We start from the raw sequence: 12500 nt of genomic DNA, 5'->3' as shown, positions 1-12500 counted from the left end.
TATATATATGTATATATATATATATATATATATATATATATATATATATATATATATATACGTACATATATGTATAGTATATATTTGTAAATATATATATATATATATATATATATATATATATATATGTGTGTGTGTTTATGTGTGTGCGTGAGTGTGTGTGTGTGTGTGAGAGAGAAAGTGTGTGTGTGTTTGGCAGGAATTGGCCTTCAAGATGGCGGTGACGTTTAGCAAGAGATTCCATCCTGAAATGGATTTTTTTTTTTTTTATGTATGAATTTTATTTTTTTATATGTATTTTTTTTTTTTTTTTACATTTTATAATAATTTATTTATTATTTCATTTTTATTTGTATATATATATATATATATATATATATATATATATATATATATATATATATGTAAAGTATGGAATAAGAGTAACCATCCAATGACCCTAGAGTCTGGCGTAACAAGAGTATCGCTTATTCCAACAGTCGTTGGAATATACGTACGAGCGTAGCTACGCAACATTAAACAATTAAATTTGAATACTGAATATAGTAAACTCACTGTAAATAGAAAATTCATTTCTTACATTGTGTGTATATATTATTTTTTGAAATTGCTACATATTTTGTTGTTTTTTAGATAGGATGTTGTATAGGAAAGGGGTGGGTTTTTTTTACGATACGTGACCTTATAAAATATTGAACCTCTAACGTGACCAAATGATAAAAAACAAAAATAGGAAAATAGAAAATAATATAATTGATTTCTAAAGGGTCAATGAAAAGTAACCTGAAAAAGATAATGAAATAAAATGTAAAGTGGCGCCACCTATAGAACCAGGTGAGACGTGGCGAGGAACAAGGCAAGCATTTCCCGCCTGAGCTTAGCCACAGGAACAAGCCACTCACCTGAGGGTTCCTTACGCCTGATTGGTCCTAAATATTGGTAAGCTAGTAAAATATGATAGTTAATAATAATACATGCAATAGTGACAAATAAGTGACATGGAAATAATATAAAATAGCAGTGTGGGTCAAATATATAAAATCAACAGGGTTAACGAGTGTGACGTGATTGGCACGGAGGTCGTCCGACTCGCCCGAGGGAGTCGCACATAGCCAACTTATTATCCTCGGTAAGACATCAATGTGAGGTCATGAAATCATGTCTAATGAGATGAAGTGGTTAGATAATGAATATGGAAAAAATGGAATTTCATGGGATTTATTAACAGGGACGGAGGTGTAGAAGCAGGTGCGTACGAAGATGAGTACGGCGCCGACGCGAGTGACGACAGAACAACAAACACTCGTGAACTACTAGCTACGCTCCGATATATGTGCCAGTGCCAAAGCGTGAGCAAACAGTTTTGCAATGTGGTGTTTGTGGTGAGTGTACGACCTATAGAAAATGGTGTGTGAAACTGTTCACAAATGATTCAATGTCGATGCGGAATCTTAAGGTCACTATTTAAAGGTATATTAAGGGGAAGGTATTAGGTAGCTGTAGGTAGGTTTTCTCTTTTGTGGTTGTACGTATTTACTCAAGGTCTTTTTTTTTGTATATATTTATTCAATAAATTGTAATAGTGAAACGTTTTTTTGTATTCATCCCTAACCATAGACCTGAATCAAAGAGGTGATCCATAAGAAGGTAACTGGTGGAGGGCCCAGGCCAGTGAGGGAGCTTGCACCAAGATTAATTTAATTGTCTGACTCCCACCTTCACATATATATATATATATATATATATATATATATATATATATATATATTTTTTTTTTTTTTTTTTTTTTTTTTTTTTCTATTTTTTTATTATTATTTTTTTTTTGCTTAAGGTGACTCCTGCTTTCTTTTTATCTATTTTCTTATTCTGAAAGCCACATTTTACTTGTTTTATGTTATATTCAAAGGTAGATACCACGGTGCGCTTCGCCCTGCCCAAACTGCTCAAAGTGAACGGTTTCACCTCGCAAAGCACCTCTCAGCTGATTATCGTAAACAAACTGCCCTTGACATGGAGACTTGTCGCAAGAGAGATGAATTGCTTTCCTGATTGAGACTTATAAAGGCTCTAAACCGAGGTACACAACTTCTGTATCACCCCCACTTTAAAGACTAACAAAGAAAAAAGGTAAAAAGAAATTATGTTCCCTTTAAAACAGATTTCTTTTGGGCCTAATGGCGGCCATTTTGGGGATAGAAGGGACTACCCTCAGCCCTGCCCTTTTCCCACGAACCCCTCGCGAACTTTTGTCAGGCCAAACTTTCATTTGTTTTTGCCCCGGGAAACGCGGGAAGTGTTTGTTCCCTTTTTGATAAAAGTTAGCATATCTTTTTATTTTTATTATTACTATCATCAATTTTTTGTTATATAATTTTAAAATATATATTATATATTATATATATATATTATATATATTATATATATATATATATATGGAAAAAATTTAAAGCTTTTATATTGGAACAATATAAAACCCCTTTTTCATAACACAGTGCTTTTTTTTTAAGGGAAATTGATTTATTTTCAAGTTAAACCATGTTTGTTTTTTTCTTTAAAACCTAAGCCCTTTCCCTGTGATATTAAAAAAAAAAGGAATTTTTTAATTTTTTTTTTCCCTAAAAAATGAAATTTGAATAGGTTATTGAAAAAAAAGACCCCGCTTGTATACTTAATGTTTTATTTTCTAATATGTATAAAATATTTTTTAAATTTTATATTAATTTTTACGATAGTAAAAAAATTTGAGATTTTTGTAAAACTGTCGTCCAAAAAAGATATCTGAAATTTTGTATTGGTAAAAAACCCCTGAAGAAGGATTAAAAGTAGTTTTCCCGAATATGTAGCCCTTGCATTGGACTGGGCTTTGGATTTTAATATGGCACATCAATAGCACCAATTATTTTTTTTCCTTTATATTTCTAAACACCAAAAGTTACGAAGTTATGAATAAACGCTATTTGCAAACCTTTTCCAACCAAATACTTGGATATGGGGGTAACGAGGATTTTGAACTTGTTCAAGTCTCTCTAAAAAATTTTTATTTGCCATATAAAACAGAAAAAAAGCGTCTTCATTTTTTAAAGGGAAAAGAGGTTTCCCACCAACATGTTTTGGGAAAATTTTGCCCTACCCATTTTTTTTGAAAAAATGGCATTTAAAGGAAAACAAAAAGAGTCTTGCTACCCCATGTGACTCTGGAAAATTTCGTCATCCATAAAACCCGAAACAGAACTCCATCCCCCATTCATCAGGGCTGCTGCGTCACTCTATTTTTTATTTTTTAATACCCTTGGAAGTAGTGTTTTTTTTTCCATATATATATATTATATATAAAATAATATTATATAAATAATATATTATATATTATATTATAATATAAATATATATATATATATAATAAATAATATATTATATAAAAAAATTTTATAATATATTATTATTTTATATAATAATATATGATATTATATTATTTAATATATATATATATATTAAATTATGATACACACCACACCCACACCCACCACACCAAAACACCACACCCACACACACCACACACATATATATATATAATATATATATTATAAGTATGTATAAGCTTTGTATAAATATATTTAAAAGTATATATACAGGTATAAAACAGGTATTATGAAAGACCTGGGCAGGTATTTTTAAAAATTAGTAAAATTAATTATTTTTTTTATAATAAGTTAAGGGGCCAAAAAGTCCATATCGGTGAAGTGGAGAGAGAAAAGGGAAGAAGAGAGAAGAAGAAAAAGAGAGAGAGGGAGAGAGAGAAAAACGAGTGCCTTTAACTCCCTGAAAGAGCAAGGGCTGCACGTGGCACTTTGGGTCCCACCAGACATTTTATTATTAGTTTAAAACCCCCATCAGAAGTTGTTCTTTAAATTTAAATGAATAATGTAATGAGGTTTAGTAAAAATACATTATGTCATATATAATACCCAATCGTATATAATGGGATAAATATACACAATTTTCTTTTTAGAAAATTTTGTTTCCCTTAAAAGATAATTTTGGTAATTGGGTAATTTATTTTTTATCATTCATAAAGAAAAAATCATTTTTATTTTTATCAGGATTTTTTTTTTGATTATTTTCTTTGTGTGTGACAAGAATAAAGATATCTTCAGGAGTCCCTGAAAATGATTTTGGGGAAATAAGAAGAAATCTGAGAAAATTTATTGTACAGGCAAAGGACCAAAAAGAAAGGGAAGTGAAAAGAGGGGACAGGTTGGACTACATGCACTTAAAGTTGGGATTTTTGTAGTTGAAGGTTTTTAGTTGGAGAGTTTAATGATTTTAACTCAACATTCGGAAATTTTTAAGATTTTTAATTGTTTTCGATATTACCCTTCTCTCAGTTCCCCTCAAGGCTAAAGTTAGATCATCAAAACCTCTGTGTTTATTATTTTTCTTATGTGGGGTTCCCCAAAAGGTAGGACTTGGGGAAATTTCTTTTGGGAGTCCACACTTGGCAGAACTCCAAAAGGGTTCCCCAGAAAAAAAAAAAAGGGAAAAATAGTTCTTTGCAAAGTGAAAAGGGGCTCAGCGTTTTTAAAGAGCTTTTTAAATATGTTTACTGTCTACGATTGCTACTGTATCTACCGATAACATCTTTTTGTTAGCCCAAATATTTATAAACTGATTACTGAAATTACAAGAAAACAAACAAATTAATTAGTTACACTTATATCAAAGAATAAACATTGAATACATAGAAATGTTCATAACGAATAAATTCATTATTCATTCATTCATCAGCCATTGAGGTCCGTTGTTGGACGAAGGCCTTCCCAATTGTCTTGGGTTTCATGTTTGGGGAGTTTGGGCCCTACCCCACCGCGCTGGCCCAGTGCGAGTTGGCGGGGTTTGGATGTGTGCTTCGTCTGGAGCCTCAGTTGTTCACTCCCCGACATCGTTAAACGTACTCGTTTTCAACAACACCCGGGCCCTTGGCTGCAAGCAGCGCCGTATCTAGGTTCGATTTACCTAGAATTATTTAATCAGCGCGCTCGCTCACATACGCGCGTATGTGAGCGCGCTCGCTGAGTTTGCCACATAGAATAAATACGTAACACTAAATATAAAGAAATTTAGTTTCAAAACATAAAAAATAGGGTAATATTTCAGCTCACAAAAATTATGATTTCCGAGCCCTCCCACTTGTTCCCCATTTTCCTGAGTCTTATACCTACTTAATGCCAGCAAACCCATTATGTTCACTACTTGACTGTGAGAAGCCTTATGCTTCTGCATGAACGTAATATTCGATAGAATGAGTCTTATACTCGTTTATAACAGCGAGCCTTATGCTCTCCGCCCGAACGTTTTCCTTCACGGAGCTTGTCTCCACAAGTATAAATAATATATTTAAACACACACACACACGCACACATACATACATACATACATACATACTACATACATACACACACACACACACACACACACATACCACACACACACACACACACACACACACACACACACACACACACACACACACATATATATATATATATATATATATATTAGATATATATATATATTTTAATATATATATTATATATATATATATATGTATATATATATATATATCTAATATATATATATATAATATATATATATATATATATATATATATACATATATATATGTGTGTGTGTGGTGTGTGTGTGTGTGGTGTGTGTGTGTGTGTGTGTGTTTATGTATGTATGTATGTATGTATGCAGGTTAGAGGATGTTATGTGTGTGTGTGTGTGTGTGTGTGTGCGTGTGGTGTGTGTGTGTGTTGTGTGTGTGTGTGTGTGTGTGTGTGTGTGTGTGGTGTGTGTGTGTATGTGTGTGTGTGTGTGTGTGTGTGCATGTTTTTCAGTTCTGTGTGGTTGATAATGGCTTTGCACGCGACTCCCTCGCAGCTGTTTCCAGCGTCAGTGCGACCCTCCTCATCAAGGTGAATTCTTCGGCGCTCCGTCATTCGATTTCATCAGCGTTTTCGTCTACTCCGGAGGTTTATGAGTCCCTTGGCGGCGTCCTATGACGCCCCCATCACAGCTTTCCTGCTAACTTTGCTCCGGTGTCAGCACTATTTCCCTCCCGTGTTATCGCGCTCGGAATTCCTTCTTCCTCCGGGCCGCAAAGATTTTTTCGGTTTGCTTCTTGCGCTCCGCTCACCCGCTTTTCATATTCAGGTAAGTTTTGTCTTTGTGTATATTTGTTTGTGATAAACCTGTATATATTTCTATATCTATATTTAGCTATTTATTAATCTATCGATAGTGTTACCCCTTTCATGCCTTACATCCTCACCTAGACCTCATGGAAGATTAGCAATCAGCCTATCAACTCATTATAACAGATAACACTGAAATAATAATGTCTGTTAATAGAGAGATCTTATGTTAGACCATATACCTCTGGCAAACATCTAATAGCTGACAGGTATTTGTCAAAAAAAAAAAAAAAAAATTATCTGCTCAAAGATAGTATAATGCAAAGAATGTACATAATTTTGGTATCAGCATATATTCAGATAATAAGTAATAAATAAATAAAATTACGATATTAATATCAAATTAGTAAAGCTCAATCACATAACAAATTTTGACTAGGTATTATTTTCAATTGATTATTAAGCATTGATTTTCAAACATATATGAATGAATACAGCCTTGGTTATTCCGACAAAGATAACCATACCTGGACACGTTCTCGATGGGTGTGGCCACACGTATTTAAATGAAGTTTAATGTAGCATCCCATGACAAATTTTTACTTTTTCATTAATTTTCTTAACACTTCAAACTCACCAGAATCCAGAAAATCATCATTCATCTTTATAAATTAATCAAAGATAGCAGCAGTCATCACCCTTCCAAACTCTTTTCGGGCCTAACCATCGAGAGAGTGTCTAAAAAAAACGTAACAAAAATTTCCTAAATTATCGAGATATCCTTTCGTACATCACTTCAACTAAATTAATAACTTCTTCTTGATCCTCACATTTGTACAAAAGTTCAAACAATAGAAAAACAATAGAATCATACACATATGACATAGAAGATACAAACAAATCATAAATAATTTTTATAAGTATAAAATTATTATTCATGAATAAAAATTAATCTAATATTCTAGCAAAAAGTTAATAAAGCTTCATATATAATAGTGTAAGGATGGTTGTTGATCTGTAACGAGGATCCCGACTTAAACCCCAGCCTCGTGAAGCGAGCTTCACGGGAAGGGCCCCGTTCACTTCCTTGAACAACTTGATACAGATCCTTGGCCTGAAATATGGCAGCGGGCAGTGACCCTGGATACTACGCAGGCTTGACATGTAACCGGAGAAATATGAGCTGAAGTCCTTGTGGCTCAGCCTATCATTTAAAATACGATAAAAAAAGAACTTATAAGATACTGAAATTATAAAACTGCTTAAAACACAAAATGTAAAAACAAGAATACATACTAAAATTACGTTACTTAACTAAAATACAAGATAAGATAAAGAAACTTATGTTAACTTACCAAAAAAAAAAAAAAAAAAAAAATCTTAGAATTATATTACTAAACTTAAAGGGGACTGAATGTTAAAAGAATGAAGTGGGAAGAGCCCAATCCTGAAAGGCTTTTGGGGTAAAACATGTCTAAAACACTTTAAAAAATGAAAATACAATAAACACAAATATAAAGACAAAAGTCCAGCAAATCACCTTGGCAAATAACGGGAATTCTGCTCATTTCAACCTTTGTTCTGGTGATGTCTCAGGCTGAAGTAAATCCAGAGGGGGTAACACAAACACAATTTCAGAGAGAGAGATCTTTTATTGTTTCGGCGATTCCGTATTTATACACAGACGTCACGTGGCATTGGTGACGTCACTGCTTCCAATTTCATAAATTTCATAGATAAACATAATTAAAATATGAAAATACATGGCATGTACAAAATAAAAATAACGAGAATGATAAAAGTTAAGAGCTAAGACATATATTCAAACCATTGAAAAATAAAGACTTAAAAAGTACTGACGTTTTTGATATCGCTAAAAAGCCAAAAAGACATAATAAAATATTATATGGTAAATAATAAAATACATATAATAAAAAGACAAGTTTACATTATAAAAAGGACAAAGCCCGTCATGCTCGTCTATAAATCGAAGAAAAAGGTAAAATAAGAATACAAAAAGAAATCTTATCTAAAAAAATATAATAATAAAATGAAGATCGAAATTGCTAAAAACACTAATTAAAATAGTATGGAGGCAACCTTTAAGACTTAAAAAGTAAAAGACATCAATCATTACTTAAAAGAACGAAATAAAACACATAAACGTGATATATGCGACTTTGAAGATGGGTAAAAAAGGAAACTTAACTAAAAGTGTGGCAGGAGTAAAACTGAAAAAAAAGAAAATGGAGATCTGGACACCCCATCTGGATTCTGCTGTGTATCTCAGAGGCGAAGAACCTCCACAATAGCAACAGAAAAAAAATAATTTGAGAGGATAAGTGTAACAATAAGCACACACACACACACACTAACACTATGAAACATTTAAGAATAATCAGTGTATAACTACAAATCTGTTTTAAGGTTTACTTTACGCCGAATTTGTTTGTATTTGGTTAGCGCATATTCTTCAAATACACACGCAATAATGACAACGAAAATAGTTCATAAACGGTCCAACACTATTCTGATACTTATACATCTGCTTTCTAGAAGAGAAACCGCAAATGTTGTCAGTCTACTTAACATATTAGCAGCGAATCGACTGCCGTCGTTTGGACCGAAAGCATAATAAGCAACATATAGATCGGTACTTTCATTGTCTAGGTAATTAACTGAATTGATTCAGCAGCGAATGCTTGAGGCGTTAACACCCTTCGTCTTCACTCAATAAGAATTTCCATTGAAATGTCTTTGAATGGCGCCTCTGCCGTCACAAATGGAGTGGGGTGGGATGGGGGTAGAAGCGATGGCGTAATTTAGGCCTTTTGTGTGTGTGTGTGTGGGGGGGGGGGTGAGTGTGCGCGCGCGCGCGTGTGTGTGTGTGTGTGTGTGTGTGTGTGTATGTATAACGGGTATAGAACCCAATTACATTGGCTTGCAAGGGTATTGATACTGGTATTCGGCTTGACTCTTTATTTCTGAGAGTTGATACCACGCAGTATAAAACACACGAGACATGTCTAGTTATGAGTAAGGTGCTACGCGGGTCACAGCCAGCTGCCCGGAGGGAGAGGGCGGATCTGACCTTAGCGCGTCGGATGCTTAGCACAAACTCTCCGAGGCCTAGGTCATTCTCGGTATAAGTAGTGACCGTTCCAGCTGGAGGAGTGATAGCAGCAGCTGCAGGAAGCATGGGGGGGAGCGAGGTGAGGTCACTGGCTCCGTCTGCTACACTGATTGCTCCACTGTACATTGCTCGGCCACCTACTCACGCCTCGCCCTCGAGGCGTCTTAGGTTTGCCTCAAGGGTGACCTAACCTGGCTGGTCATCTCGTTCTCGCGCGTTGTCCTATTGCGTCTTCGTGGCTGCTCGTCCATGTTGTCCTCATCCTCCTGGTCCTCGGTGTAACTGTCCGTCCTCGATGTCCACACGTCCTCGAAAGTCTCGCACAGGTCCTCCTTGACTTCGGATTCGTCTTGACCTCCTCGTAGTTCGGCCAGGCCAAACTCGTGGCGTCCTCGTCCACACGTCCTCACAGATCTCGTCCAGGTCCTTCTCGCGTCCACACGTCCTCGTAATCTTCATCCGGATCTACGGGTGTCGGGGCAGGGGCGGCTGATACCTGTGCTACGAGCTCCTGGAGTTGACCGGATCTGCAGGCGTCTGCCAGGGCGTCGCCTATCACAGCATTCTGGGGCGACTTGGTACCTGCGGCAAAGGTGACCGGAATGTAGCAGGTTCTCCTTCGGTGCCGTGTCGGTCCGACTGCAATATATAGTCGGGGAACCAGATCATACACGTAAGGGCCAGAGTATGAGAAAAAGAAAGGCAACAGAGAAAGGGGTGTTATCTACCACTAGCCGGTTATTTATGAAATTTGCGGGTTTTAATGTTGGTTTTTTTAATTATTTTCGTCTTTTTTTGTGTGTGTGTTTTACTTTCACAAAGATAAAGAAGAAAATAGAAGAGGGAGACATCAGTAGCAGTCCGCAAACACCTAGCTTGAACTACCAACCGTCTCGGATAGATATGAGAGTAGATAAGGGAACGACAATGGCAATCCGCGAAGATTTACTTGAACCACAGTCGTCCCACAGAGAAGAAATAGATGTAACTTGTACATCATGTTCGAGCCACTTGTCACAACAGACGTGTGTATGCGTGTGTGAGTGACAGCTAGCGTTAATGAGAAGGAAAGCGAGAGTGACCTCACACAGAGAATGAATCACAAACACGAATATTAGCGTTCACTATAACAAACTGAAGTAATTAGCATTGCTAGCTATTTAAGATTATTTCAACTACCACATTGAATTCAACATATAATGATATGCGACAGAATGTACGCATGAATGAATGGTGACATGAAAAATATTCGCCAATTTTTTATCAAGCAAATCTTCTCGGGTCAGAAATCTGAACTGCCGAGTACATGTCTAGCTTTGCACGTTAGACTTCAATAAAACTCAATAACGGGGGATCCTATACCCAAATGCCGTATATGACTGAGGCGACTCGAGCCAGGAATATAAATACCCTGCTCTCTTCTGTGTATCTGTAATGGGCGCTCGCAAAATTCCCGAAGGATATATAAATTTTCACGAATCACACAAACGCTTGGGGTGTACCCAAAACATGCAAGCGACTTGAGGAGGGAGAGAAAGGTGTGATTAATAAGCAAATAATGATTCTAGCTTAAACCCTAGTCCTACATTAATTAATGGACATAACCGCGGGTCACACCGACTCAAAAGGTGCCGAATGAATAACTTTGGTTTATTTTACCTACTTTTGAACGACGGAGCGCAGATCTATTAGGCGTTTACGCAACCCCGGGCAATATCAGGCAATTTTGTGCACTATGATATGGGGGAAGATCCTACGCTATATTCAAATAATACAACTTAATGAAATTATGTTACATGCTTCGCTCTAGCGCCGATAGAACGTGTCACCAAAAAGCAATGTAACAATGCTATGGTTAATTCCCAAGGTGTCAACAAAAATAACAACCAAAATACAGGGAGCTACGCATTCATCAGACCCATCCCACGTCGCCACCGACCGGGAAAAGACAGGAAAATAACCTTTTTCTAATCCAAAGTGACCGCAAGCGAAAGAAAAGGTACGGTCAGGTCGGGGCGTGGGGAGGAAAAATGAAATGATATTCGTGATAAGATAAAATCACAACGCGTTAAATTCGTTGCAGTGAAACAATATAAATCTCTAAAAACAAGGGAAATTTATTAATTATTTAAGTAACAAACGATATTCATGTTTATTGGTTGCATACTCGATCACACGGAAATACGATCTGAGGTGGAAGAATAGTGGAGAACGTGCCCTTTGCTGTCATTAGCACCTTTTAACCCAACAAAAAAACAACGGCTTAACACATGGGAGAAGAAGAAAAAAGAAATAAGAAAGGGGCCCAAACGTGTACTTACGTGTTTTTTTGTTTTTCGTCGAGGCGGATTTTTCTTCGGGGGTGGTGTGTCCGTGTTGCATGCCAAAAGGATGCAACGGCCCTCGCTGCCACCAGATATAACGGGTATGGAACCCAATTACATTGGCTTGCAGGGGTATTGATACTGGTATTCGGCTTGACTCTTTATTTCTGAGAGTTGATACCATGCAGTATAAAATACACGAGATATGTCTAGTTATGGGTAAGGCGCTACGGGGGTCGCAGCCAGCTGACCGAGGGAGAGGGCTGACCTTAGCGCGTCGGATGCTTAGCACGAACTCTCCGAGGCCTAGGTCATTCTCGGTATAAGTAGTGACCGTTCCAGCTGGAGGAGCGATAGCAGCAGCTGCAGGAAGCATGGGGGGGAGCGAGGTGAGGTCACTGGCTCCGTCTGCTACACTGATCGCTCCACTGTACGGTGTGTGTGTGTGTGTGTGTGTGTGTGTTTGTTTGTGTGTGAGTGTGTGTGTGTGTGTGTGTGTGTGAGCGTGTGTGTGTGTGCGTGTGTGTGTGTGTGTGTGTGTGTGTGTGTGTGTGTGTGTGTGTGTGTGTGAGTGTATCAAAATAAGGAACAAGCATTTTCTAAAGCAGAAAATTATTTCCAGTGAGTGCAAGAAAGATAACGTCAGGGATATTCCTGCAATATGCGTAAGAAGTTGTCTTGTATTGCAATAGAATTGTATAGAACCATTTCCGTCTCATCTTCTCCTTTGTGGAGTACGTCTGTGCAAGACTATTGTCGTATAGAAAAACTCGGATACAGAACCATATTTTTCCTGAACTACTCCTATTTCATCTGTCCCTTTTCTGATTGTTTCTGCACTACTTTTTCT

General features: G+C 36.6%; 1 long non-coding RNA gene across 1 annotated transcript; it reads left to right on the top strand.

Annotated features, from left to right (window-relative positions):
• Nucleotides 1–789: 789 nt before the first annotated feature.
• LOC119573179 lies at nt 790–1478 on the top strand. Its single transcript, XR_005228778.1, has 3 exons — nt 790–939; nt 1049–1129; nt 1229–1478. It is a non-coding gene; the product is annotated as an uncharacterized LOC119573179 (long non-coding RNA).
• The last annotated feature ends 11022 nt before the right edge of the window (nt 1479–12500 follow it).

The sequence above is a fragment of the Penaeus monodon genome, chromosome 1 (assembly GCF_015228065.2).
Source record: "Penaeus monodon isolate SGIC_2016 chromosome 1, NSTDA_Pmon_1, whole genome shotgun sequence".
NCBI classification, from domain to species: Eukaryota; Metazoa; Arthropoda; class Malacostraca; order Decapoda; family Penaeidae; genus Penaeus; species Penaeus monodon.
This window is presented reverse-complemented; position numbering and strand designations above follow the sequence as displayed.